The sequence below is a fragment of the Euprymna scolopes genome, chromosome 9 (genome assembly GCF_053919585.1).
Source record: "Euprymna scolopes isolate OS-2025 chromosome 9, ASM5391958v1, whole genome shotgun sequence".
NCBI lineage: Eukaryota > Metazoa > Mollusca > Cephalopoda > Sepiida > Sepiolidae > Euprymna > Euprymna scolopes.
Genome location: NC_136490.1, coordinates 127,787,258 through 127,813,003, shown reverse-complemented (window position 1 = coordinate 127,813,003; position 25,746 = coordinate 127,787,258).

Sequence of the window (25,746 nt, the reverse complement as noted above, 5' to 3'; positions counted from 1 at the left end):
ATACAATGCAACTGATTTTTATTTTTAATAACAATTATTTATTCCTACTTTTTTTTGTGTACATACCTATTTTTTCCTGATACGGCATAATTGCATAGACAATATGGGATAATCACGTTGAGACGCCGGTTCACATCAGATCATCGAAGCTAAGCAACAATAAACCTGGCCTAACTATAGGTGACCATTTGGGAATACTAGGTGCTGTACAGGGTTGGAGCACTTCCACCAACAGTAAGTAAGATGCCTTTTTCCCTCCTCTGTCCAATGAGAGACACTTGGGCAAAATCGAGAATCCTCTTAGACCCCTCCCCCCTCAATCAGGGTACATCAAGTCATGGCAAGCAGGTTGAGCAGCCTGACGGTTTCTTCCAGAATTGGTCAACATTTTTTTGTGTTAGGATAAATAATACTGGTTGAGGTAAACTGGCTAAGACTACCTGCTGTTTCTGTATGAGCACTACCCCTACAGCAAGTAATTGCAACCTACTATAGGTATTATACTGAAAGGAACATCATAGGGGAATGGTGTGAATGCAGAGGGGACTTGTGATCCATAATCGAAAATAAAATGCGATACAAGAAGAAGAAGAAGAAGAAGAAGAAGAAGAAGAAGAAGAAGAAGAAGAAGAAGAATAGAGCAATATATTTCAAGTAGAAATCGCTTAATGTTTAAAAATAGCATTGATAATACATCAATTTAAGATTACAACTGATGTGGTGACTGATGTGAAGAATATGGTGGAATTCTGTAATAATGGTAATAACAATGAACGTACAGGAATATTTGGGGGCTTTATCAAATAAAATATTGAGAAGTAAGATTATCAAAATCAATTGTAAAATATAGCCAACTTGCATTATGATGGCTGTCATCTTGAATTTAAGAGGTTGACCATCTGATCATGGAAAACTATCATTGTGAAACGGTCCGAATGCAGCAGGGACTGATGAGCTATGATCATTAATGTCTGCGAGCAGACTTGATACTTGAAAAGAGGAAATGTAAGTGTATCACAGAGTTTTCCTGTTAATTCATTTGACACTGTGATCTTCACCTGTGTCCTAGATTCTATAATCATTGTCTGAACATATACGTAGATCTATAATATAAATAATCTATAATATAAATCTCACCTGTCTGTTTAAATGTATGAATGTATGTATGTATATATGTATGTATGCATGCATGTATGTATGTATGTATGTATGTATGTATGTATGGAACATTGCGAATAAACGAATGACGAATGAAGGGCGAATGAACTCTTTTTCTGGGTCAACAGCCAACTAGCACCGTGTATATTTGTGTGTGTGTGTGTGTATATGTGTATTGGGGTAGAGAGGGCTCCCGTAAGCTGTGGTGAAGGCAACCTTTCTAGGAGAAGCAAATTTCTGATTTAAAAAACCATAAAGCGGAAGACCAGTACCCGCATTAAGCTGGTCTGCAGTTTAATTTGTTGCTGGCTATCTTGCTCTTGCTTGTTGCTGGATCTCAACATTTTGAACCGAGAGAGAGACTTAGCTGTCGTACAAAGCTAAGACTCTGTAACATCATATTTGTATAGATACTCCCTCAGGCATTTGGGCTCATGGATTTTAAATGTCTGAGGGAGTGGCACTCGTCTGACAAGACGTTGCAATCATCATCATGTATGTATGTATGTATGTATGTATGTATGTATAAAACAGAGGCAACGAAATTTCACGAGATTTGAATCGTTTTGAAGGTCGACCCTTTGGACGACAAATATCGAAAAATTGTCCGAAAACATTAATTCTTTCACCCTCAACTGGGCACTTTTCTACAGGGACGGGTCGCTTTTTTCGCCGATATTTTCGAAAGTCATCGGCTCTTTTTGATTGACTAGCCTTAATTTAAACCTTCGCCACTTCCAGTTTTGCAATGGACGCATCAGCAAAGGCGTCATGTTTTTTTCACATTCTTTTCCTTCTTTGCGGTACAGGTTCAGGCCTGCCTGCCTACTACAACTGCATTTTTTTTTTGCTCAACACACACCTTCCAATACCTGGGCAACGCCGGTACCTAGGCTAGTAAAAAATAATCAGTAAAGTATGGGTCGATTTTTGATTGACTCGTAATGATATGCTCTTTTAGGTAACATATTTTTGCTAGTGTTTATGACGAATTTCCCCCAAATGAGGAGGTAATGCTTGGGAAGATGATACAATAACAAACAAAGATATAATACCTCCATGAAGAGGAGAAAATACCTGGTATGATGATGTTTTTTTTTTATTGGGGAGTCACTGTTTATCAGGGCCCAAAAAACACTCGATGATAAGGGTTTGAAGTGTCAAGTGGCTGTTGAGACAGCACCGTGATGATTAGTAATGGTGAAAATGGGGCAGAAATTGATTATTTATGAGGATGGCTCAACAAGAAATTGTTTATGCTGAACTTGAAAATGACCATGTTATAGTCAGCTGGAAGCAGATCCATGTTATTGTGTTCCACTGGTGGGCAGTTTTAAGAAACTTTTTCCATGGAATTTGTTTTTTAGTTTAAGGCACAGATAGAGAGTAGGGGAAATTGTTAAAAGTGGTTGTAGATAGACGAGTATTTGTTGTGGATGTTTTACAGAGGTGGCCATAGATTATAGTTAATCACCTGCCATGAAAATAACGATGGAATAGGGATATAACATCATGGCAAACAAAAATATACAGCGCTATACCCTCCCCTAAAAAGGGAGGGTAATTCATGAAAAGATGGTCTCCAAAGTATTCAGACTGTCACCATATGTTTCTTGCTGTCCTCCTCTGATTCTTCTGCCCTCGATCTTTCCTGTTTTCTTTGCTGGTTGTCGGAGAGAATTTTTATAACGATCAGGTGCCAACTGTCTATCATGGTGATCCTTACCGAGTGAGGTGTCTTGATTCAGAACCCTATTCATGCTGTTTCTCGAATCTAGAGTTTGATGTATTGCTATAGCTTAACTTCCTTTCCAGTTGTAAAGACAGTAAATTGCAGTTTCTTTCTGTCCGAGCATACTGGGCGATTTTCCTGACAATTGTACACAGCGGTATCTTCTGCTCAGCACAATGAAATACGAAAACATGAACAGAATTATTTCTGTTTGCTTCGATATTACACCTGCTCTCTCCACGATCTCATGTTACCCTGAATTGAGAATTAACCCTAACCCTATCCCCTTCAGTTATAGAAGTAATATAACGTTGTATGGTTTTCCATAATATTTTAACAGACCCAACACATTGTTGATGAAAGTCTCCCAAAGAAACAGAGGAAAGAAAAAAAGGAAAGAACTTTGACTCGCTTTTTCATTTCAACAAAAGGCATTTATTCTTGGTATTTCCAACAACGCCGTACATCTTGTTTTAAACAATTCATTTCTTGCATCTATACATCTTTTTAAGACGCTCTCATCATCACTCAATGTAATTTTTTTGGCCATGTCTTGAACAAGCGCTTCTCTGTCCTCTGTCGTTCTCCGGGCACATGTCGAACGCATACTTCTCTAAACTTCTCCAGCTACAAGATGAACATGTGCATCTCTGAATACCACGTCTTTGTCATTTCTCTTGCCCTGTGTATTCATTTGTCTCTGCTGTAACTACACTTTGCACAGCTGGCTTGGTCATTTGCATATCTTAGCTGTCATATGGCTTCTACTGCTAACAGCATTAGCATCTCTGGTACAGCAATAGTATTATTTTTTTATTCCAACAGACAGATACTAAAGCGTCATTAGCAATACATTTGAAATAAGCATCTCTATATATAAAAGACAAAACATCCACGCATGTTTTTGTATGTCCACAAAGGCTTTTTTCACTGGGGTTCTCGGGGGGGGGTCCTATTGTTTAGAACTTTTTATATACTCCCTAGATCATAATATCTACGATTTGCGAACGGAGGTCGTATCTAGATTTATTTTGATTGACTTTTATAAAATTCATGCTATTTCATCCTCTCGCGTGTTTATTCGTGTTTTTTGTATAAAAGCAAAACTGAATTGAAAGCAAAGTCAGCTTCTCGGCCTTTCATGCCAGGACGTCCAGAAAGCAATCAGCTTTGATTAATCTGGGGGAAACCCCTCATATCAGACAATTGCTATTCATTTGGACACTCTCTTTTTGTGGGAAGTTGGTTTTCCCCAACATCGTGAGGAAGAAAAGAACATTTGTTGAACTGGCCTCCAGCCAACGTTCGTCTCTGCAAGTCAACTTTTTGATTGACATCACTAACTTTAAACGCTTTCCACTTCCTATGGCCTTGTAGTATCATGGTAAAATCTCACGTTTTCTTTCGCTTTCTTTTCCGCCTTCGAGTTCAAAACACTTTTCTTTCTTTTTTTTTTTACATAGGCATCATCACCTATCAAGGCCCAGGGGCCACTAGAGGATAAGGGTTAAAGCGTGTACAGTAGTCAATTGGACAATATAGTAATTGTCAGTAATGGAAATTCAGTAAATTTGTTAACTTAAGGGGAACGGCTTATCAATAACTTGTTTACATTGGACTTGAAGACAACCATGTTGTAGTCAGCTGGAAAACAAGAAAACGGAAGAAACACCCAGGCAACGCCGGGTACTCCTACTAGTTTAATATAAATAAAACCTATTTGCTTTAGGTTAATATCTCTCTGTCTCTCTCTCTCTCTCTCTCTCTGTCTCTGAATATCGTTTTCTTTTGATACATGTGTAAACTAAAAATAAAAAAGAATTAAATAAATGTTTCAAAACAAAATACTTTTCATAAAATTTCTTGCACATTGCCTTAAAGAAATCCTGCAAATTCTGTTCTTATTCTTGAATAGCTTATAAGTCAACTGAAGCCCTTTATTAATCGAGTGTCTCGTTCAACAGAAACATTTATTTATTTAAGTATTCTAGTACTTGTGCAAAAGCATGGTTATTAGTTTTATAATAACATTAAATGAAAGATGAGAAATAAAAGTTATATATAACTTTATTATAACATCAAAACAATAAGGAAAGATTGATGGGGAAATTCAGAAAAAAAGGCTCTTTAGGCAATGCCATTTCGAAGTTACATGCTTCTCACCAGAATAGGAAAAGGGCCAGAATGATACAAAATGCAAATATAGAAAGAAATAGCTTAATGGCTTTTTTTTATTATATTACCTACATATGTATTACCTACATATGTATTACCCTTTCGATTTACCCTTATATTTTATACCTACTTTTAATTACTATTTACCATATTATCCTACTCCTTCAGTCCTATTTCATTTTTAAATGTCATTAAGCCAGTTTTTCTATACTTACATTTTGCGAGGAATTGGTGACCAACAGACTGCAGAAATAAACTTATTTTATCCAAAAAGCATACAAAAAAGAAAACTGCACAATAGACTTGCATGATCTCATGTTACCCTGATCAGGGGGTCTAAATGGGTTCTCGACCATGCCCAAAAGTCTCCTACAGACCAATGAAGGGAACGAGGTGTCTTACTTTTCTTTCGGCAGTAGTGCTGTCCCTCTACCTTTAGAAATAGTATAGTAATCTACCTTTAGAAATAATATAGTAATCTACCTTTAGAAATAATATAGTAATCTACCTTTAGAAATAGTATAGAAATCTATCTTTAGAAATAGTATAGAAATCTATCTTTAGAAATAGTATAGTAATCTACCTTTAGAAATAGTATAGTAATCTATCTTTAGAAATAGTATAATAATCTACCTTTAGAAATAGTATAGTAATCTACCTTTAGAAATAGTACAGTAATCTACCTTAAGAAATAGTATAGCAATCTACCTTTAGAAATAGTATAGTAATCTACCTTTAGAAATAGTATAGTAATCTACCTTTAGAAATAGTATAGTAATCTATGTTTAGAAATAGTATAGTAATCTACCTTTAGAAATAGTATAGTAATCTACCTTTAGAAAGAGAATAGTAATCTACCTTTAGAAATAGTATAGTAATCTACCTTTAGAAATAGTATAGTAATCTGAATTGAGCATTAAACAATAGTAATATCATAGTCTTCCCTTTTGTTTTCAGGGGTCAAGGAATGGTGAACAGACATAAGCAACTCCAGAACACACGGCCACTATGTGCTGTAAGAGTTTATACGCCCTCTATTGAATAACTGTTTCCACTGAGAAGTTTTCGAAAATATTTGAATCATTTACAAACCCTCTAAAATAACTTCTTCACGGTACCAAACTCCACATGTGTAATTTGAATGTTGATTCGACTTGTTCCATGGCAATATTTAAAAAGAAATTAATTTATGTTTGAGAGTGTGAACCAAGGTGTTTCCATTAGCTCCAAAGTTACCAGAGTCTAAGCCATATTAAAATGGTTTGTTCCCTGTGGGCTGAGGTGATTCTGATCATGTGCAGTTCTAGAAGGTTCATCCTCCCGGGCTTTGCCTTCACACCCATTGAGAAGAGGTTAGTTTATTGCTAATTGCCCGAGGCGCCTCTCACAGACAAGAGTGCTCTTCTTCTAGGGTACTGTCTTTTAAAATCCCACTTTCTAACCCTTGTGTCACATCATCCCAGTATGGGAAGGGAGATAAACAATAACTTATTAAAATATCTAATAATGTCTCGGTGTTATTCAACTGCACTGAATCTGTTTCAGTATGGGTATTTCAACTAGTATGAAAATAAAATCACATATTAAGGGCAGATAACTCAGTATGTGCTTCATTTTGTTTTTCACGTTTTGGGGGCGGGGCAAGTGGGGAGAGGGATAATTTGTCACATGGAAAAGAATTTAAAATCTACGCCTGGATCGACGCTTAGTTGATAATTGAATTAAAACCAATTACACATTCATTACCCAATAAATCTTGGAATAGCTTATCATGGAAAAGTTTATGTTAAAAAGCTCACATTTTGTCTATAAATCCGTTTGAAATAAACTAAAAAAGAGGATTAAATATTGTAATATAGCACACACATGCTGATATACACACCCGTGCTTCAGTGTGTGTGTGTGTGTGTGTGTGTGTGTGGGTGTGTGTACTATAATTGAGTGGCAGATGTTTGGTAACGAAACTGTTCTTTTTTATTTCCCAAATCCTATATTTATTTATTACTACAGATTAGGGATTTGAAGCAAAGGTTCATAACTTTGGAAGCTTTCCTCCATTTTGTTTCTGTGTTTTTTTTTTCAGTTGCGTGCAAAGATGTATTTAAATAAAATAAAATATATAATAATAATAATAATAATAATAATAATAATAATAATAATAATAATAGTGTTTCTTTTTATTTTGTATTTGAAGTCTTGAAAAAATATGAAGAAATCAGATAAACATGAAACCAATTCTACACAGTTGGCCAGAAGACAAGGAGATCGCGACCTCCCAATACTCATCTTGACTCCTTTTATAACAAAAGAAGAGACCTTATAAAATGTTCAGTTGGTTAGCTTAAGTTTATATATATATATATATATATATATATATATATATATATATATATATATATATATATATATATATGTATATATATATATGTATATATATATATTATTTACATGATTTGCAATCTCATATTTGTATATTATTTTACAAGCACATCTATGGAAATTCTAGAATGTACATACATACATGCATACATACATGCATACATACACACACGCATACACACACACACACACACATATATATATGTATATATATATATATATATATATATATATATATATATATATATATATATATAGCCTTTGAGATTTGAAAAAAAAAAATATGTATACAGCCTTTGAGATTTGAAAATATATATATATATATATATATATATATATATATATATATATATATATATAGCCTTTGAGATTTGAAAAAAATCACTTGACCGCCGGTCAAGTGTGAGGGAAAATTTACTCGCCCCAAAATATTTTTACTCGTCCGACTTTATGTCTTTGTTTCAGTCAATAATAGTTAATAATTTTATAACAATTCAAGAAATTACTGTGTGTATAATCTAACAAAAAATATTTGTGTAACTCTTGTAAATCAACTATTTTATTACTACAAACATTTCTGTAAATATTCAACAAAATGTTGAAATACACCAGTTTCTTTATATAGTATCAGTCATATTGTTCCATAGAAATAAGAATCATTTCTTCGGATGCTTATCGGAACGATGCGTTTTTTTCCACTATCAAATGTTCGTCTTTACTTTTGTAAGCATGAAGCGTATGTAGTTGTAGCGTTGAAGAATTTTTTCTAATTGAATTTCAAAATCAGAGAGCTAAAAGAAGGTGACATTTTGACTACACGCCGAATGTGTAAATTTGACCTCTTGTTGACCTTTAGTGTGAGCACTCTTTTTTCTATACTACATTCCAACGGTCTCAGAGCTAGAGATGAAAGAATTCACAAATGATGAGACATAGGTCATTCTAAATAACCGTATATTTGAGGGTCGTAAAATAAATGAGAATTTTTCTGTTTCTTTATTTAAAGAAATTTTATCGACTGGCGGGCGAGTGATTTATGATTTTTAGTCGCCCCAGAAAATTTTCAATCGACTGTGGTGATCGATCATGTAAAGTCTCAAAGGCTGTATATATATCTATCTATCTATCTATCTATCTCTCTCTCTCTCTCTCTCTCTCTATATATATATATATATATATATATATATATATATACATGTGTGTGTGTGTGTGTGTGTATCTATATATATATATATATCTGTCTATATATATATATATATATATATATATATATATATTTATATATATATATATATATATACTAGCAAAAGTACCCCTAGTTGACTGGGTTCAAAAACAGCCTACAGAAAATGGACACTGATTTATGAAAATATGATAGGTTATGAAAAGGAAGGGTTGTAAATTTGGGTTGAATTTGGGAGTATCAAAACCAAAGCAAAATATGATGAAAGTAAAAATAAAATAGATAAACCTCATAATTTATTATATCAGACTTGTTCATACTGAAACACCTATCACAATATTCTGTGGATCTGTATTAAAAAACCTTGTTAAACTTTGTGACATATTTCCATTCTATGAAGGTCAGGTGCGAACGAACACACCATAATTTTATTATACCATATTTCTTCAAACTGAAACATAATTATGAAAGTATACTTACGCAGATAGATATGAAAAGTCTTTATTAAAGTTTGTACCTATTTCTATTCTTTGGAGGCCATGTGCGAACGCAGACCCCACAATTTTATTATACCATCCCGATTTAAGTTAAAACATACTTATAAAAGTATTTTTATGTACATCTATATCAAAAACACTTGTAAACAAATTTTTTTAAATTTTTAAATTTTTTATTTCCATACTTTGTGGACCAGGTGCGAAGACAGATCCCACAATTTTAATGAACCACCGTTCTGCCAGATCAAACATACCCATTCCTGTGTCTCGATACATCTTCTATCATTATATGTAATCAGTTTTTTTTAAATAGTCAACCATATAGGAACCTATTCGTGACCACACACACACACACACACACACACACACACACACACACACACACACACATTCAGCTTTATATTATAGAATATATATATATATATATATATATATATATATATATATATATATATATATATATATATATATATATATATACAGTATATCTCAATGTATATATATATATTCCTAGGAGTATAGAAGATATGTTTATATATACATATAAAAAATGTGCCGTTTAGTTTTGTCAGACTGTGGATACCTGCTGAATTGTGCCTTCGTGTGAAATTATTGTGACAAGAGTTGCGCAATCCCCAATCACACCTCCCTTTAGTCAGCACTGTTTTTATTCCAGTTGCCAGTATATATAAGTTCACGACAACTGGAAACAATGCCAAGATAAGCAGAGAGCACATACAGTACCTAGCCTTCCCAAATGACAAGAACTGCACGCCTGTGGAACTCTGTTCCATCTGCCTGCTTCCCACCGGACTACAACTTGGATGTCTTCAAGTCCAACGTTAACAAATTCCTAATGAACCACCCCCTTAAGTAAACACTTCATCAAATCTCCACATTAAGGTAATGTACTTGCAATAACCCTTATCCCTGAGTGGCTTCCGGGCCTTGATTAGTAGTGTTCACTGTTTAAAAAAAAAAACAACCTTGTACTGGACAGGCTCATTATTCCTTTGTGCCGTATATATATATATATATATATATATATATATATATATATATATATATTTAATTGTTATTGTTACTTTTTCATTGCAGCTTTTCTTTTCATTTCAGCTTTAAGTCAATGACTATCCCCCATTAAAATAAATCTGTGTCATCTATTATAGCGCAGAAAAGAAAATGGTAAAAACAAACTGCTTTGGAAACTTGGAAACTGCAAGTAGAGGAAGCCATGTTGGATAATAATTATGTAAGACTAGAATTATAGGAAGTGACCCAGAGATTAAGAGAGCTTTGTTTAAGAGATCGGGTACGGAAGGCGATTCTTGCAGAGAAAGCCAGAACTATTCTGCAGACCGATAAAAAGAAAAAGAAAATGGTAAAACTTAAAAAGAAAAAAAAAAAAAGCGAAAATCATATTTGACTTGTCCCTTGCTATGCTCTATATGAGCAGCAGCGTCCACCATATTTTTCGTGTCGTGTGGGTGATGTATGACAGGGGAGTCATCAGGAAGTTTATATCAGAGAATTTTTGTGTCTTTGGTGTTATTATCTATTTTGGAGATAGGTAGAGATTAGAAAAAAAGGAATTAAAAAAAATGGTTTACTGGTTATGTGGGAAGAAGGGGAAATATGAGACAGATTAATATGGATAGAGATAGAAGATATTCAAAAAAGATATGTGCAGACCAAAATTCTTGGTTCCTACTTCTTGGGTGTGATTTAATGTCTTGTTACGCGATTTCTCCTAAAATACAGAGGCAGTTGGTCACCATTCAACGACACCAATGACCTTTGTCAGTGAGGTCATTGCGCCATTCTGTTTATGCGCTATTCTTTTTGACAACTGGCTTCGAACTTAGATTTAACTGGTGCTCGAAGCACCTATCTCGTATGGTAAGACTCAGCACAAATCCAACAGAAAAGAGGCAACAGCAAAAACAAAAAATAAAAAGCTATTCTAGAGGTGGAGATGTTGGAATGCAAAAAAGATCAACTACGTGTAAGGGGGATAACCGAGTTTCTTTTTATTTAACTTTATTTCTTTGTACACAACGAAAAGAAATTCTGAATAAAAAATGTCAAAAAAAATGAATAAAATATCGTAAAAGTTGATCCTTAAGATTGAGGGTTTTTTTTCTACGCTCTGTCACGCATTTTTAGTTTTTTCATTATATATCATATACAATATATATGCGCATATATATGTATTTATATATTTATATACAGTGTGTGTGTATATATATACGCATATACATATATGTACGTGTATATATACGTGTATATATACATATATATGCGTATATACATGTAAATATATGCATATATATGCATACTTATGCGTATATAGATATGTATATGCATATGCGTGTATATATATATATATATATATATATATATATATATATATATACACATATTACCTTCCTAAGACAAGCACATACACATAAACAAATGTTTCCGTATACTACATATATATATATATGTGTGTGTGTGTGTGTGTGTGTGTGTAATCTCTGCATTTATATTCATTTATACCATTCAAGTCTCTCTCTCTCTTTATTTCTCTCTCCTCATATATATATATATATATATATATATACACATATATATATATATGCATATTTTACGTGCATCAGCAGATATAAATACAGCTTACACACACTCACAAACACACATATGCATACAAAACATATGGAAAATATTGACCTACTTGGTGTATATTTGTCTTGGGAAGTTACCTAATTTCTGTGTTATTGTCTTTGTTATTTATATAATGGTAAGCATATATATATTTATACATACATACATATATATATATATATATATATATATATATATAGATATATTCACACCTATTGATAAACATCTACATATATATATGTACATATATATATATGTATATATCTATATGTGTAGATGTTTATCAATAGGTGTGAATATATATATATATATATATATATATATATATAAATATATATATATATATATATATATATATATATATAATGGCAACCTTCTCTCTTTTGAGACAATGGCATTCTGCACCTAGTTGTAGTTTACTGCAGTGTCTGTTGTGGCTAAATAGTCCAATTTTAGATTTGTAACTACATTGGCAGTTTCTGCAGTTATAGTCAACGATGGGGATGACGGGGGTGGTAGGGGTGGCAAGAGTGTAGTGTATCCTCTTTCGCCTGTATGTTCTCTTTTCCCCACATTGTCTTTCTCTCTTCTTTTATGCTAATTTGATGTCGTCTTTGACCTTTGCTCGCCAGGCTGTGCGATCGAATGACTTTGCCTCAGGATCTTGTGGTTGAATGACACAAGTCTTCAGGTCTCTGTTGCAGATGTCCTTGTAGCGCAGAGTTGGTCGTCCGATTGTCCATGTTCCAGAGGCAAGCTCGCCATACAGGATGTCTTTTGGGATGCGACCAACTTCCATCCTGCACACATGACCGGGCCAACACGAGCGTCCCTGGGTTTGAATGGCAAATATACTTGATATGCCAGCCTGGGACAAGACAACTATGTTTGTGATTCGATCCTGCCAGGAGATGCTTTAAAGACGTGGAAAGCATTCAATGTTCATTCTTGGTGTGAGTACAAAGTCCAGAACTCACTACTAAAAAGGAGAGTACTCAGCACACAGGCCTGGTATACCCTTTTGGCTTGACAAGCCATGGCAGTGATTGTTTTGCCTACCCTTATGTTGAGTTCTGCGTTCAGAGACAAATTGCTGGTGATGGTGGATCTGAGGTATGTGAACTTGTCTACCATCTCCAGGGTGTGTTCCCCAATAGTGATTCTATATGTGGTGTTGGTATTTTGGCTCATGATGTTTGTTTGCTAAAAAATCTCTGCAGCTATGCTCTACTAATATATATATATATATATATATATATATATATATATGTGTGTGTGTGTGTGTGTGTGTATACATATGTATATATATATATATATATATATAAGGACACACATTGATAAACGCATGCACACAGATGTGTGTGTGTGTGTGTGTGTCTGTGTGTGTGTGTGTGTGTGACCCAGAGCTTTGACATCTAGTTCATCACAAATATATTGGCATTAAGAACTCGATTGTTGTTTTCTTTTTATATATATAACTTCTTCATATGAATACATAAAAGGAGAAAAAACTGCAATACTTTTTTTCTCTGATAATCTTTGAATGATATCCAAGATGCAAAACACTGTCAAAGATAAAAGTTCTTTCTTGTGAGAGAAATTCTGTTTTTACACATGATGACGTCATCCATTGATCAATTTCATGGGACCTTTCCAGAGCAGGGCATCGCGTTTCGATTAACGTACGCATATCACCTGTTTTGAAATGATTTTCTTCCGATGGATTAAGAATTCTGTTCTCATAAAGAATTCTTCGAAAACTACTATGATGACATGGTAAAAAGAAGTTTTTTTGAATGCGATCTTTTAACCTTCATTATTTTTAAATGAAGGTAAAGCATTTGGTTTTGTATTTTTCGGATAAGGATTCATAATTTGGATTATTTGGGATTATTGTTCTCATTTTGGATGTTATGCTCTAAAGTTCAACTGAGATAATCTCCAAACTTCTTCAGGTACGTCTTATGAAACTCAAGAATTTTTTTATGAACTGTATAGCAGAAACCTTTATTTGACAGATGGGGGGGGGGTGGTAGTTGGCTCTCATTGCGTCAGCCATGATCAAGTAGAAGTCTTAAATCATTCGTAACAGTATTCTTACTATCACCCATACAGGCGACTGAAACTTATCCTCCAGAAAACTGTCACTTATAAATGACTATTATTTTTCACTTTTATCTATTGTGCTATGGATCCTGGCATTGAATAAATGCAGGCTTCTATTTAAAATATCGTACAGATTCCTGAGTATCATGGTCATAAAAGCAATAATCATCTTTCGTTCGTGTTAGATCCTTACATTAAGCGGCTTCATGCCTTGTCTGGAGTGATTTCCATAAAAAAAATTGAATTCATATTAAATTAATTTTTCCCCCCTTTTTGTAACGTTATGTATGTTCACCATGCGTTAACATGCAAACACTCGGGACCCACACGTTGCAAACTCTGTCACAACAGAGACAAAGAATAGGAAAGAGAAAAGAACTTCAACTCTTGTTTCAATTAAATAAAGGGTAATGTTCGGAATTCTGTGCAGATTCCGTAATTCGAGAGAAAGATTCCGAATGCAACAAGACACATATGAAAAAGGCTTGAAGTTTTCATCGGTTGAAACGTTGTGAGAATAACATCTAAAATGAGAAGAGTTATATATTTATTTATTTTCGGTCAACTATTCCTCTTGCCTTCATCAGGTGGTAAACCGCGACGGGATAGGAATATTGCGTCTCTTCACTGTATCCTCAGTAATTACTGCCTTCCATAGTTGTTGTCGTCTCACTACGTTGTGAAACAACAACTACAAGACGAGGATAATAGTCCGAAAATAAATGATTGCAAAAGAGTTATGCTGTTTATTTTGAAAAAACAAAAAGTAGCAAAAGCATGCAACGAAACCAACAGATAAGCGGCCACAACTGGCATGCATCCGCCACAAAGAAACAGTAGCTGTCTGCAGGACTCAACCTAGAATTGTCTGACTTTGCGGCCACGGTCAAACGCGCATGATTACACAAAGTAGGCACTTTTTAGCAATCTAAAAGAGCTCAATAGAGTGAACGACTTTTTTTGTTGCTAGATCGACATTGTTTTGAATGCAGTGCAGCTAACGTCGCTTAAGTGTGTTTGTCATCGGTATCATTAGTCAAGCATTCTGTTTTAGTTTTAAGGTGTAAGCATCTGCCTTCGAATGCTGCTTATATGTGAAATGAGGACATCCAAAGATTCTTATATCTGTAATACCGATATCTAATAGTTCTTACGTCTGTAATGACGACATTAGAATATTCTTAAATCTTTCACGACGACATACGAAGGTGTTTATATGTACGGCAGAATCACGTTGACACACCAGTTCTCGGCAGATCACTAAAGTTAAGCAACATTGAGCCTAGCCAGTACCAGATGGGTGAACATTTGAGGAGGCAAGGTGCTGTATGTACCACGAGGTAAAATACCAGGTTGGGAAACTGGCGCTGTCTATCCTTCTCTCGAGGGTAGATGGCCTCTCTTGCGTCACAATAAAAAAAATACCCTTGATAGTCCTGGCAAAGCATCAAGTATTCAGCTACAGACAAGATTTGAATTACACTACAAACTCGTGTAGTGAGTTCAATCTCAGCTGCGGCCGAATGTTACGTTTACATTACGTTACGTTTATATAATAATGACGACATATCTGACGATTCTTCCATGTTATGATGATATCTGAAGGTGTTTACATCTTTAATGGTGACATCTAAAAGGGATTAAATCTGGAACGATTATATCATGCGTGTTAAGATGTAGACATTGGAGACCCAACATGTTGTAGACTCCATCGCAAAGGAAACCAAGCAAGGAATATTTCAACTCGTTGTTTCAGGTTTACACAACAAACATTTATTTCTACATCTTTAACACGATCATGATCGTGATCGTGATCCCTAACGTGATTGTTATCCCTAATGTGATCGTGATACTTCTTTCTGACTGTGATCTTCGAATATGATCCTTGGTCTATGCATACGTTCTTCATTTTATAATCTTTTTCTTTTTCCATGCCATGACGCTACTTTGTGTACAGCTGGACATCTGCATACGGTCAACATATATGCGTCCGCACTTTGTTACAATATGAATATGTCCAGATTTTCTCATCATAAGAATATGATTGGCTTGTGTAAGCCATAAAAGCATGGAAGAGATGTCGAAAGATATGCCGAAATCCTAAAGCATATTACCAGCTACGACTATGAACAAGCGATTTACTAGATCATATTATTCGATTACTGTTAGTGTAGCCATGGCCACAGCTACTTCAAACAAATATATCCGTTTCCGGGACATATGAGTTTATGACAAATATTCGACAAAGTCATTTGAGAATAAAGGTAAATAAGATGGATATATTGTCAATTGAATGATGAAGGATATTATGAGATGATTGGAAATGATGAATGAAATGAATAAAAGAGATGGATTTATGATGTAATGGATATGCGCACATCCAGGTTCCTCCTCAAAAGCAATATGATATGGCAAGCTGAGAAAGATGTCAAAAGATACGCCAAAAGCCTAAAGCTTAAGCATATTACCAGCTGCGACTACAAGCAACCGTTCATTAAGGCGATTTACTAGATTGGTTACTGTAGTTAAAACAACTCAGCTACTAACTAAAATATCCTATTCCGGGGCATATCAAGAGTAAAAGGTATTTATAAAAAAAGGGAAGATGCACAAAGCATAATCCAGGCATAGTTTACTGTAATTAATACGGATGGGAAATGAAGTACAATTACTGAGCACTAAAATTAAGCTATCCATTTTAAAAAAAGAAAAAGAAATAAAGTATCCATTTGATAAATTATTCAAATAACCTTAAAAAAATACATTCGATGTAAATCTTTATTGAGATTTTTTAATACTTTAAACCTTATTTAATATTGGGACAGCCATGAACACTTGAATAATGTAAAAGGGTTGAACTCTAACATGAATCCTAAGTGAGGCAGTCTATTGATGAAACCAGTATCTTCAGGCAGCCTGATCTCGTGGCACTAGATAAAATACAATTACTGAGCACTAAGTTTAAGCTGGCCATTTAAATAGAAATTAGACGTATTTTCTATAATTATAAAATACTAGCGGGGTGCTTTGCCTGATCGTAAAATACGCTTAAATATGATATTTTAATTTGTCCAGACTTCGTATATATTAATTTAAGAGTTGTGATTTCAAAAGTAAAAAAAACAGTATTTAGGTGCCATCAACTAGTATAGAAACCAAAAGCAAAACCGTAGCATTCAAAGCTGGCGACGTTACCACCACACCAACGTGACACACATATAAACTGATTAAAAATTAAAAAAAAATTAAAGATGAATGTACAAAATGTATAGAGATTGTTTTTCAATTTTGACTTCTTTTTTGGCGCCTTACAAACTATTTTAACCGGCTAAAGACCCATAAAAGAATGTTCATAAAAAAATTCAATCATTTGAAGTCCCTAGCGCTGCTCTAAAACTTTTCGTTTCGGGAGAGATAGAGTTTGAAAATATGGAGACAGACAGACAGATGTATAGCCTTTCATATATTAGATTAATTATTATTATTTATGTAGATATGGGCATGCATGTAAAAATGGAAATAAACGAAATCTTGAGGGAATAGAAGAGTCACCAATTAGCAAGCGCTAACAAAAGCATAAACAGAGTTTTGTAAATGAAAAATGGAGAAACGTAAAATTTGAACGTTAGTCGAAATAATTGAACGCATAAGTAAATGCAATGTTTTTCTTTCACACGAAACTTAAAAATTCAAACCTCGTGTAATTCCGATTTATGTTCTATCTGCTCGACGATTTCTGCTGAAACGTCAAAAAAAAGAAATCACTGAATACCCGATTGATTTTATTATCACTTTTGATTAGCGCCATTCATTGCTGACGCAATCTTCGGTCGCTTTAAAACAGAAGCTGCTTGTTGAAATTTTCCGGTTCATTGAGTTGGAAGGCGCCACCTTGAAAAAAAAAATGGTAAAGTTGGAAGAAACGGATCACTTCTCAAATGTCGTGGATTACCCCCCCCCCTCCTCCTCTCTCTTTCCTCATCTCTACTCTTCTCTCCTGTCGTCTTTTTTGATTTGATAGATGCGTGAATGGGAGAGGTGAGCTGTTGAAGATTACGTAATGCACTTACTGCAATCAATTACTGCGTAGAAGGGGGGGGGGGGAAGTTGCACATTTATGAATCAATGCAACAAAATAAAATGTCAATTGCATGTCACTGATCTTATCAGTCTTTGATAAATGCAATAACAGGAAACAAGAAAAAGCTTTGAAAAAAGAAAGGACTGATTTTTTTTTTCTAAGTGTAGACAAGTTTCCAAACAAGTTAACATCTGGATTTTTTGGATGAGGATTTATTATACGTATTATTTGGATTATTCAGACTACTGTTTTCATCTTGAAGGTTATTTTCACAACGTTTCGATCTATGTGACCTCCGACCTTCTTCAGGTGTACCTTGTACTCGGGAATCATCCTGTCAGACTCGGCAATCTGTACGGAATCTGGGATGATGAACCGTTCCCCTTAAGTAATCCAATTTACCAATTTTACACTTCTAACGATAACTATGATATTGTCTTTTTGGCCAATGTACACTCTTTAACCCTTATCCTCGAGTGGCCTCTGGGCCTTGATCTGTGGTGATTCTTCTGTAAATAAAAAACCTTTCATTTAGTCCACAAATTGTGCAGTCAATCATGACCTGAGTATGTTACAATTGTATTTGGAGTGTCGTTCGCGCTGATGATAAACTCTTCAATCCTCAGTGTGGGTAGCATTTTTTTTTTTAGTTGGGAGTCACCACTTCTCAAGGCTCGAAGGCCACTCGAGGATAAGGATTAATGAATGTAAGGTGGTAGTTTAATAATCGTTAATGGTGTAAATTGGGTAAAATTTGATTATTTATGGGGACAGCTCAATAAGAACTTCTTTATATTGTATTTGATGGCTACTAGGTTGTATTTCACTGGAAAGCAAGCCAGTGGAACAGTGTTCAAAAGGCAGGCAGTTCGGGGAAAGAAGATTTAGTGTTCAGATAGAGAGTGGGGGAAATCGTATATAATGGTTGTAACTAGTCGAGCATTTTTTGTGAAAGTTTGGCAAGGGAGACCATAGATTGGAGTTCAATTAGGCACTTGCCATGAAAATAATGATAGAACAGACAGGCTTGCAACGTCTCTTCTGTGAAAAAGAGGTTGCTGGGAATGGAAAAGGGCATCACCTATTCGGTTTTGAAGCTGGTTTTGAACTCTATCAAGGCAGGATAGGGCACGTCGAGCAGTTCTTGGCCAGATGTGGCACCAGTCATCCATTTTAAGGCATATCTGGCTCTTATATTGATAGAGGATTGCATCAGCAGTGAGAGACCTTCTGGAATGGTAAAGTAATTCAACTATTTTTTCAGCAATCTTGGCAACAGATTCAATGTATGTGTTCCATTCCAGATCAGGAGTTAAGGTCAATCCCAAAAGCTTGTCAAGACATGCAGCTTCTCCAAGTGAGAGCCATTCATTTCAATTCGGGCGTGATGGGGGTCAACGCGAATTACTTAAGATTTCTATCCAGTCATGGCTGACAGAACAAGAGCATGTTAACTGCATGGATTCAATAAAGGGTTCCGTTCAAAAGACCGTGCAGATTCTAAAGTTCTTCGGAAAGATTCTCGAGTTCGACAAGATACACCTGAAGAAGGTCGAAGGTTACGTCAATCAAAACATTGTGTAAATAATCCAAAAAATATGTGTTTGTATTTTACTTGTTTTTTTGTTTTTTTCTGTTTCTAAATCTTTTCTGACTTTTTCTGATTTGTTCTTATGTACTTATCTCCCCACAAGGGCAAAATCGAAACATTGTGAAAATAACACTCAAGTATAACAAGGGAAATGTTAGATACAGGTCAGTTTTTTATATGAGAGAAATCCAAATCACTCAAAAAGAGGCACTCTGAATTGGGACAAAAAATAAAAATTGTCTCAGTCTAGAAGAATTACTCCTTCATCGACCGAGCTAAAGGTGAAGGATTTTCTCATTTGTCAATCATCATAGAAATGTTAGTTTTAATTTTCGGTTTTACCATGTTTTAATTGATTTCCTTTATTTCTTTTTACTTTCGTTATAATAAAAGGGACGTTCCAAAAGTAATGCCTCCTATTTTTTATTCAGCACATTGTTTTGTGTGTGGGGAGATAAATAATTACGGGCTGATCTTACTCTATTTTTTCATTATCTTTTATGAAAATATGATTCGCTTCATATGTTGCAGTTTCTATTTATGCACTAAACACCAAAATCATTGTTTAAGTATAAATAATATTTTGCTATCTGTCCTCTGAAGAGAAGAAGGCATTCTTTGAAAATCCGCAGAATAAGGAATTTTTTTTAATGTTCAATGTGTTTCCTTGTTGGCTAATCAATATTTGTAAATATGGATTTACAGAATTTTAATTTATGCTCTTTCATATATATATATATATATATATATATATATATATATATATATATATATATATATATATATAAGTGAATTTAGTTTACAAACAAATGGCTACACATAAGCATACATGTTTCAACGAAAACCCAGTAAGGGAATAGCTTCGTCAGGCCAAGGACATCTCTGGGCCTGACGAAGCGATTCCCTTACTGGGTTTTCGCTGAAACATGTATGCTTATGTGTAGCTATTTGTATGTAAACTAAATTCACTTATTTGGCTCTGTCTAAACATTGAACACTCTTTTGGTGGACACACTTATATATTTTGTTTTGAACAAATAAATAACTACTACCAATACAATATATATATATATATATATATATATATATATATATATATATATATATATATATATATTTAATTGAATATGAAAATTGAATAGGATTAAAATAATGTTTTTCTTTTAGCCCGTTTTTTGAGGGAAATAGAAAATTACGGACATATATATATATATATATATATATATATATATATATATATATATATATATATATATATATATTTTTATAATATATATATATATATATTTAATAATATTGTTAAACTATAAACCTAAAATATGAATTATGAATTACAAAATATCTGGTATTTCCCTGAAACCGCTGGCCTTGATGGAAGGGTGACTAAAACTTTCTGCTATAATTTGTAATAACAACAAGGGGAGACTTGATTCCAAATATTTCTCATGTGATATCTCCCTCTCTGGTTTTCATACATAAAGTAAATTTCACAGTGTATAAGAATTATTTGATACTGGAGATATTTATAATCGTATTCCATTTCCAAAAGAGGGGAGATATAACATATGAGAAATGTTTGGAATCAAGTGTCCACTTGCTGTTATTTTAAATCATTTGAAACCATCGCAGCAAGTTTTTGTCTCGCCATCATCAAGGCCAGAGGTTTTCGGCAAATATATATATGTATTATATATATTAGTGATGGGACGATTCCAATATTTTTCCCAATTCCAATACAATTACCGATTCCAATTACGATTCTTTATAAATCTCTAATCATTTAACTATAAGATTGCTATTTCTCTCGATTTTCGTAAAAACACATATTTAATATGCAGATATTTTCCTAAACTTTAAAATACGCTTTTGGATGAGGATGAGTCGATTTTAGCTTTAATGGTATTTTAAAATCAATAAATGTTTATTGTTTTATCATTTTTAACAGCAATGTTAGATTTTGGTTTAAACAAAATCCCCCCCCCCCAAAAAAAAGACAATTAAAAGAATTGTTTTAGCATCGAAATATAGACATCGACTTTTCTGATTCCGATACCGATTCCGATACCATTAAAAGAATCGTGTTGACATCGGAAAATAGGCATCAATTTTTCCGATTCTGATACCGATTTCGATACTGCCAAATCTTCTGATTTTTCCAATTCCTGATTCCAGCTCTGAATAATCGTCCCAACACTAATATATATATATATATTTATATATATATATATAATAATCATATGTGCATTGTACTGAAAGTAAAAACGTTTTTGCAGTTGAGCAAATAGATTTTTCTTGTTCTTTAGGAATTTAGTTTGGTATCAAATGCAGACAAATGAAAAGCTTTCAGAAGTGGAAACTTGTATAAATCAGGTCTTCAGAAAAAACAGATTATTTACCAGAATGTTTGTTCAGAGTGACGCCATATTTTCTTAGAATGACAAATTGCTTCTTTGGGCCAAAAGCAGGAAAAAGCAGGAAATACTAATCTAAAGCAAGCAGCAGATTTTTAGAATACAATATCGCAGAATATTTCATAGAACTCCCCACCCCCCCCAAAAAAAGGCAGGATCAAAGTATAGTGTCTGTTTTTTCTTGACAAGCCATTACCACTGTGGTGAAACGATTACTCTACTTTGTATTCTCCTCTTTGAAGGACGTATGGGTTTTCTCTTAGCTGGGTAGGCTTCATTCATGTAGGGGTATTGAGTGGACTATGCAGGAATTTTTTAATCCTCATCCAGAAGAAACTCTGATTGATGAGAAAGTAGGCGGGTTTTGAATCGCAGCTTGAGGCACTTGTTTGTCAAGGCATAGTGAAGCGTTAATGACCATATATCTATTAGACGTTAGCCTGTTTTTAACGGGCAAAAGTTATGGCCGGTTGATAAAGAATCAGTGCTTTATTGATGGTTTAATATAGATGCATTTATTTTTGCATGAAATATTAATCCCTATCAATCTCTAAATGTGCATCCAGCGGATGCCATAATACTTAGTTCGCTGAATCTTATCATAGCAAATGTCCATACAAAATCTGGATCGCCCCAATAATTTTAGAAAAAATGGAACACACAAACGGGCAGAAAGACAAACAGATCAAGAAAAAAATGAACTAGAGACATTAACAAATACCACCAGGATCTTCAGCCAGGATATCCAAATGGAGTTTGGTATGGAAAAGTGCGCTACTACTAATTATAAGAAAGGGAAAACTAGAGACGACAGAAGGCATGGAACTTCCCTACCAAACAGAGATGGGGGGAATGGGGGAACACAACGCCTATAAATACCTAGGTTTACTGGAAGAAGACACCATCAAAGCAACAGAAATGAAAGAGAGAATTGGAAAGGAATACCTCACGAGAACAAGAAAACTTCTCGAAACCAAATTATATAGCAGGAACCTAATAAAAGGCATAAATACATGGGCAGTATCACTAGTAAGATACTCTGGACCATTCATAGGGTGGACTAAAGAAGAACTCAGACAACTCGATCAGAGAACCAGGAAACTCATGAGCATGCACAACACACGACATCCGAAGGACGATGCTGACCGACTCTACATAAAAAGGGAAGACGGAGGGAGGGGGACTGGCGAATATAGAAGACTGTGTGAATGACAGCAAAAAAGAACTAGAAAAATACTTAATGCAAAAAACTGAAAGAATATTCATAGCAGCAAGAGAAAAAAAAATCAATAAAACAGAAAACAGAGAGACAAAGAATAAGACAAGTAAAGAAAAGTGGGAAGAAAAACAACTACACGGAAGATCCATAAGGATGACAAAAGAGGAAAATTACAAAAACACTTGGACATGGATGCGAAAAGGACACATAAGCCGAGAAACTGAATCCCTAATAACTGCAGCACAAGACAACTCGATAAGAACCAACCACATCAAAGCAAGGATCGATAAAACACAAGAAAACAGCAAATGCAGACTCTGTGGACAAAGAGACGAGATGATAAACCATATAATAAGTGAATGCAGCAAACTGGCCCAAAAAGAATACAAGAACAGACATGACCAAGTGGGAAGGGTAGTACACTGGGAATTATGCAAACAATTGCATCTCGAATGCACAGACAAGTGGTAATAACATAAGCCGGCAACAGTACTCGAAAACGCGAATCACAAAGTTCTATGGGACATGGACATACAAACTGATAAACCCATCCAAGCAAGAAGACTGGATGTCATAATAATTAATAAGAAAGAAAAATCCTGTAAAATCATAGAATTTCTGTTCCAGCTGAACACAGAAACGGAGAAACGGAGCAAATACACAGAGCTAGCTAGAGAACTGAAAGGACTATTTGGCTTGTGTGGTAATAAAACTTCTCAAATACACTTGTGATGTTAGGCTGTGTAACGTGTTAACTTGGTCAAAATCGCCTCTTCCTTCTTTCATCGGATTATTTCGGTTATCGATACTTATCGAAGACAATCCAACAGAAAAACTATCTAAGAACACTGCCAGGTACATAAAGTACCTTCAGGTGAAATTTCATAAAAATCGAACCAGCACACACGCATAAAGAAAATTCATTTTATATAATAGTAGAGATAGAGTTAATGATAAAAATTTTCATGCAAACAATTTACAGTCTTTAATTGTGTTCTTATATATATATATATATATATATATATATATATATATATATATATATATATATATATATATATATATATACATATATATATATATATATATATATATATATATGAACAAGAGATTACTTTATAAATATTAATTCTTTAATATTTATAATTTACTTTAGTTTATATATATATATATATATATATATATATATATTATATATATATATATATATATATATATATATATATATATATATATATATAATGAAGGAGAAATTTGTTTTTGTTTATTTTATTCCATTTTCACCCCAACTTTGAAGTAGAGGGCTACTATTGGGGACAGTAGTTGCAGGGATAATATGAAGGGAGGTGACCAACAATATGTCTGTTCACATTACACTTGAACTTCTGCATATCAGCACGGTTGGGAAAGCAGAATCCCGGAATGGAGTTCCAAAGTCTAGCAGTTCTGGGGAAGAAACTATTGGAGTAGAAGGCTTTCTTACACCTAGGGATCTCTAGTGTGAAAGGGTGGGACTTAGCTGCCTCTCAGGTTTGTCGGGGGTATTTACATTGAGAGGGTACAAGTAGTTCGTCAGAGCATTCACCATTAAAATACTTGTAGAACAGACAGAGGGATGCAAAATTTCGTCGATGGCATAGAGACTGAAGCTTAGATGACAGTTGAGGACCTATCAGGTTGGCGACTCTCTTTTGAACCCTGTTCAGGGGTGAGAGACTAGTAGCAGATGCACCAGCCCAAATATGACAACAATACTCCATACATTGGCGAATGATGACCTCATAAAGGTACAGGATACTTTCAGTCGTAAGTAGCTTTCTAGCAGGGTTGAGAGAGCCCACCTTCATTTCTTCATTCCTCTACTCTGGAACGCATCTGTGCATTACGACTTCCCCCATCCAACGCCTGAGACAAAGTTTTAAACTTGATAAAAGTTGTGTTTCCAATAAGATGTAAATGTTTTGTTTTTTTCAGAAGTTGAAAGTATTCTAATCAAGTAAGAATTGAGAAAATGACAGTTTGTATTCAAAAAGAAATTGCAGCTTGTCTAAATGGATGATGAATTTTGAATGCATTCAACCATTCAATTATTGCGTTCTTATCAGTTTATTACTTGGCTTTCAAAAAAAAAGTCGTTAAGATTAAACAACTTTTTAAATTACTTCATCTTCAGATCGAAACAGATTTTTCACCATACAACTATTAGGTTTTGCATTCATTTCTTTTGCGCACGCATAATTTGATATATATATCAATATATATAATATATAATATAATATATAAAGCTGAACGTCTGTATGTGTGTCTGGTCACGAATAGGCTCCTATATGGTTGACTATTATAGAAAACTGATCACATATAATGATAGAAAATGTATCGAGACACAGGAACGGGTATGTTTGATATGGCATAATGATGATTCATTAAAATTGTGGGGTCTACGTACGCGCCTGCTACATAAAGTATGGAAATAAAAAAATTGAAAAAAAAAAACGTTTATAAATGTTTTTGATATAAATGCACATAATAATACTTTAATAAGTATGTTTTAACTTAAATAGGAATGGT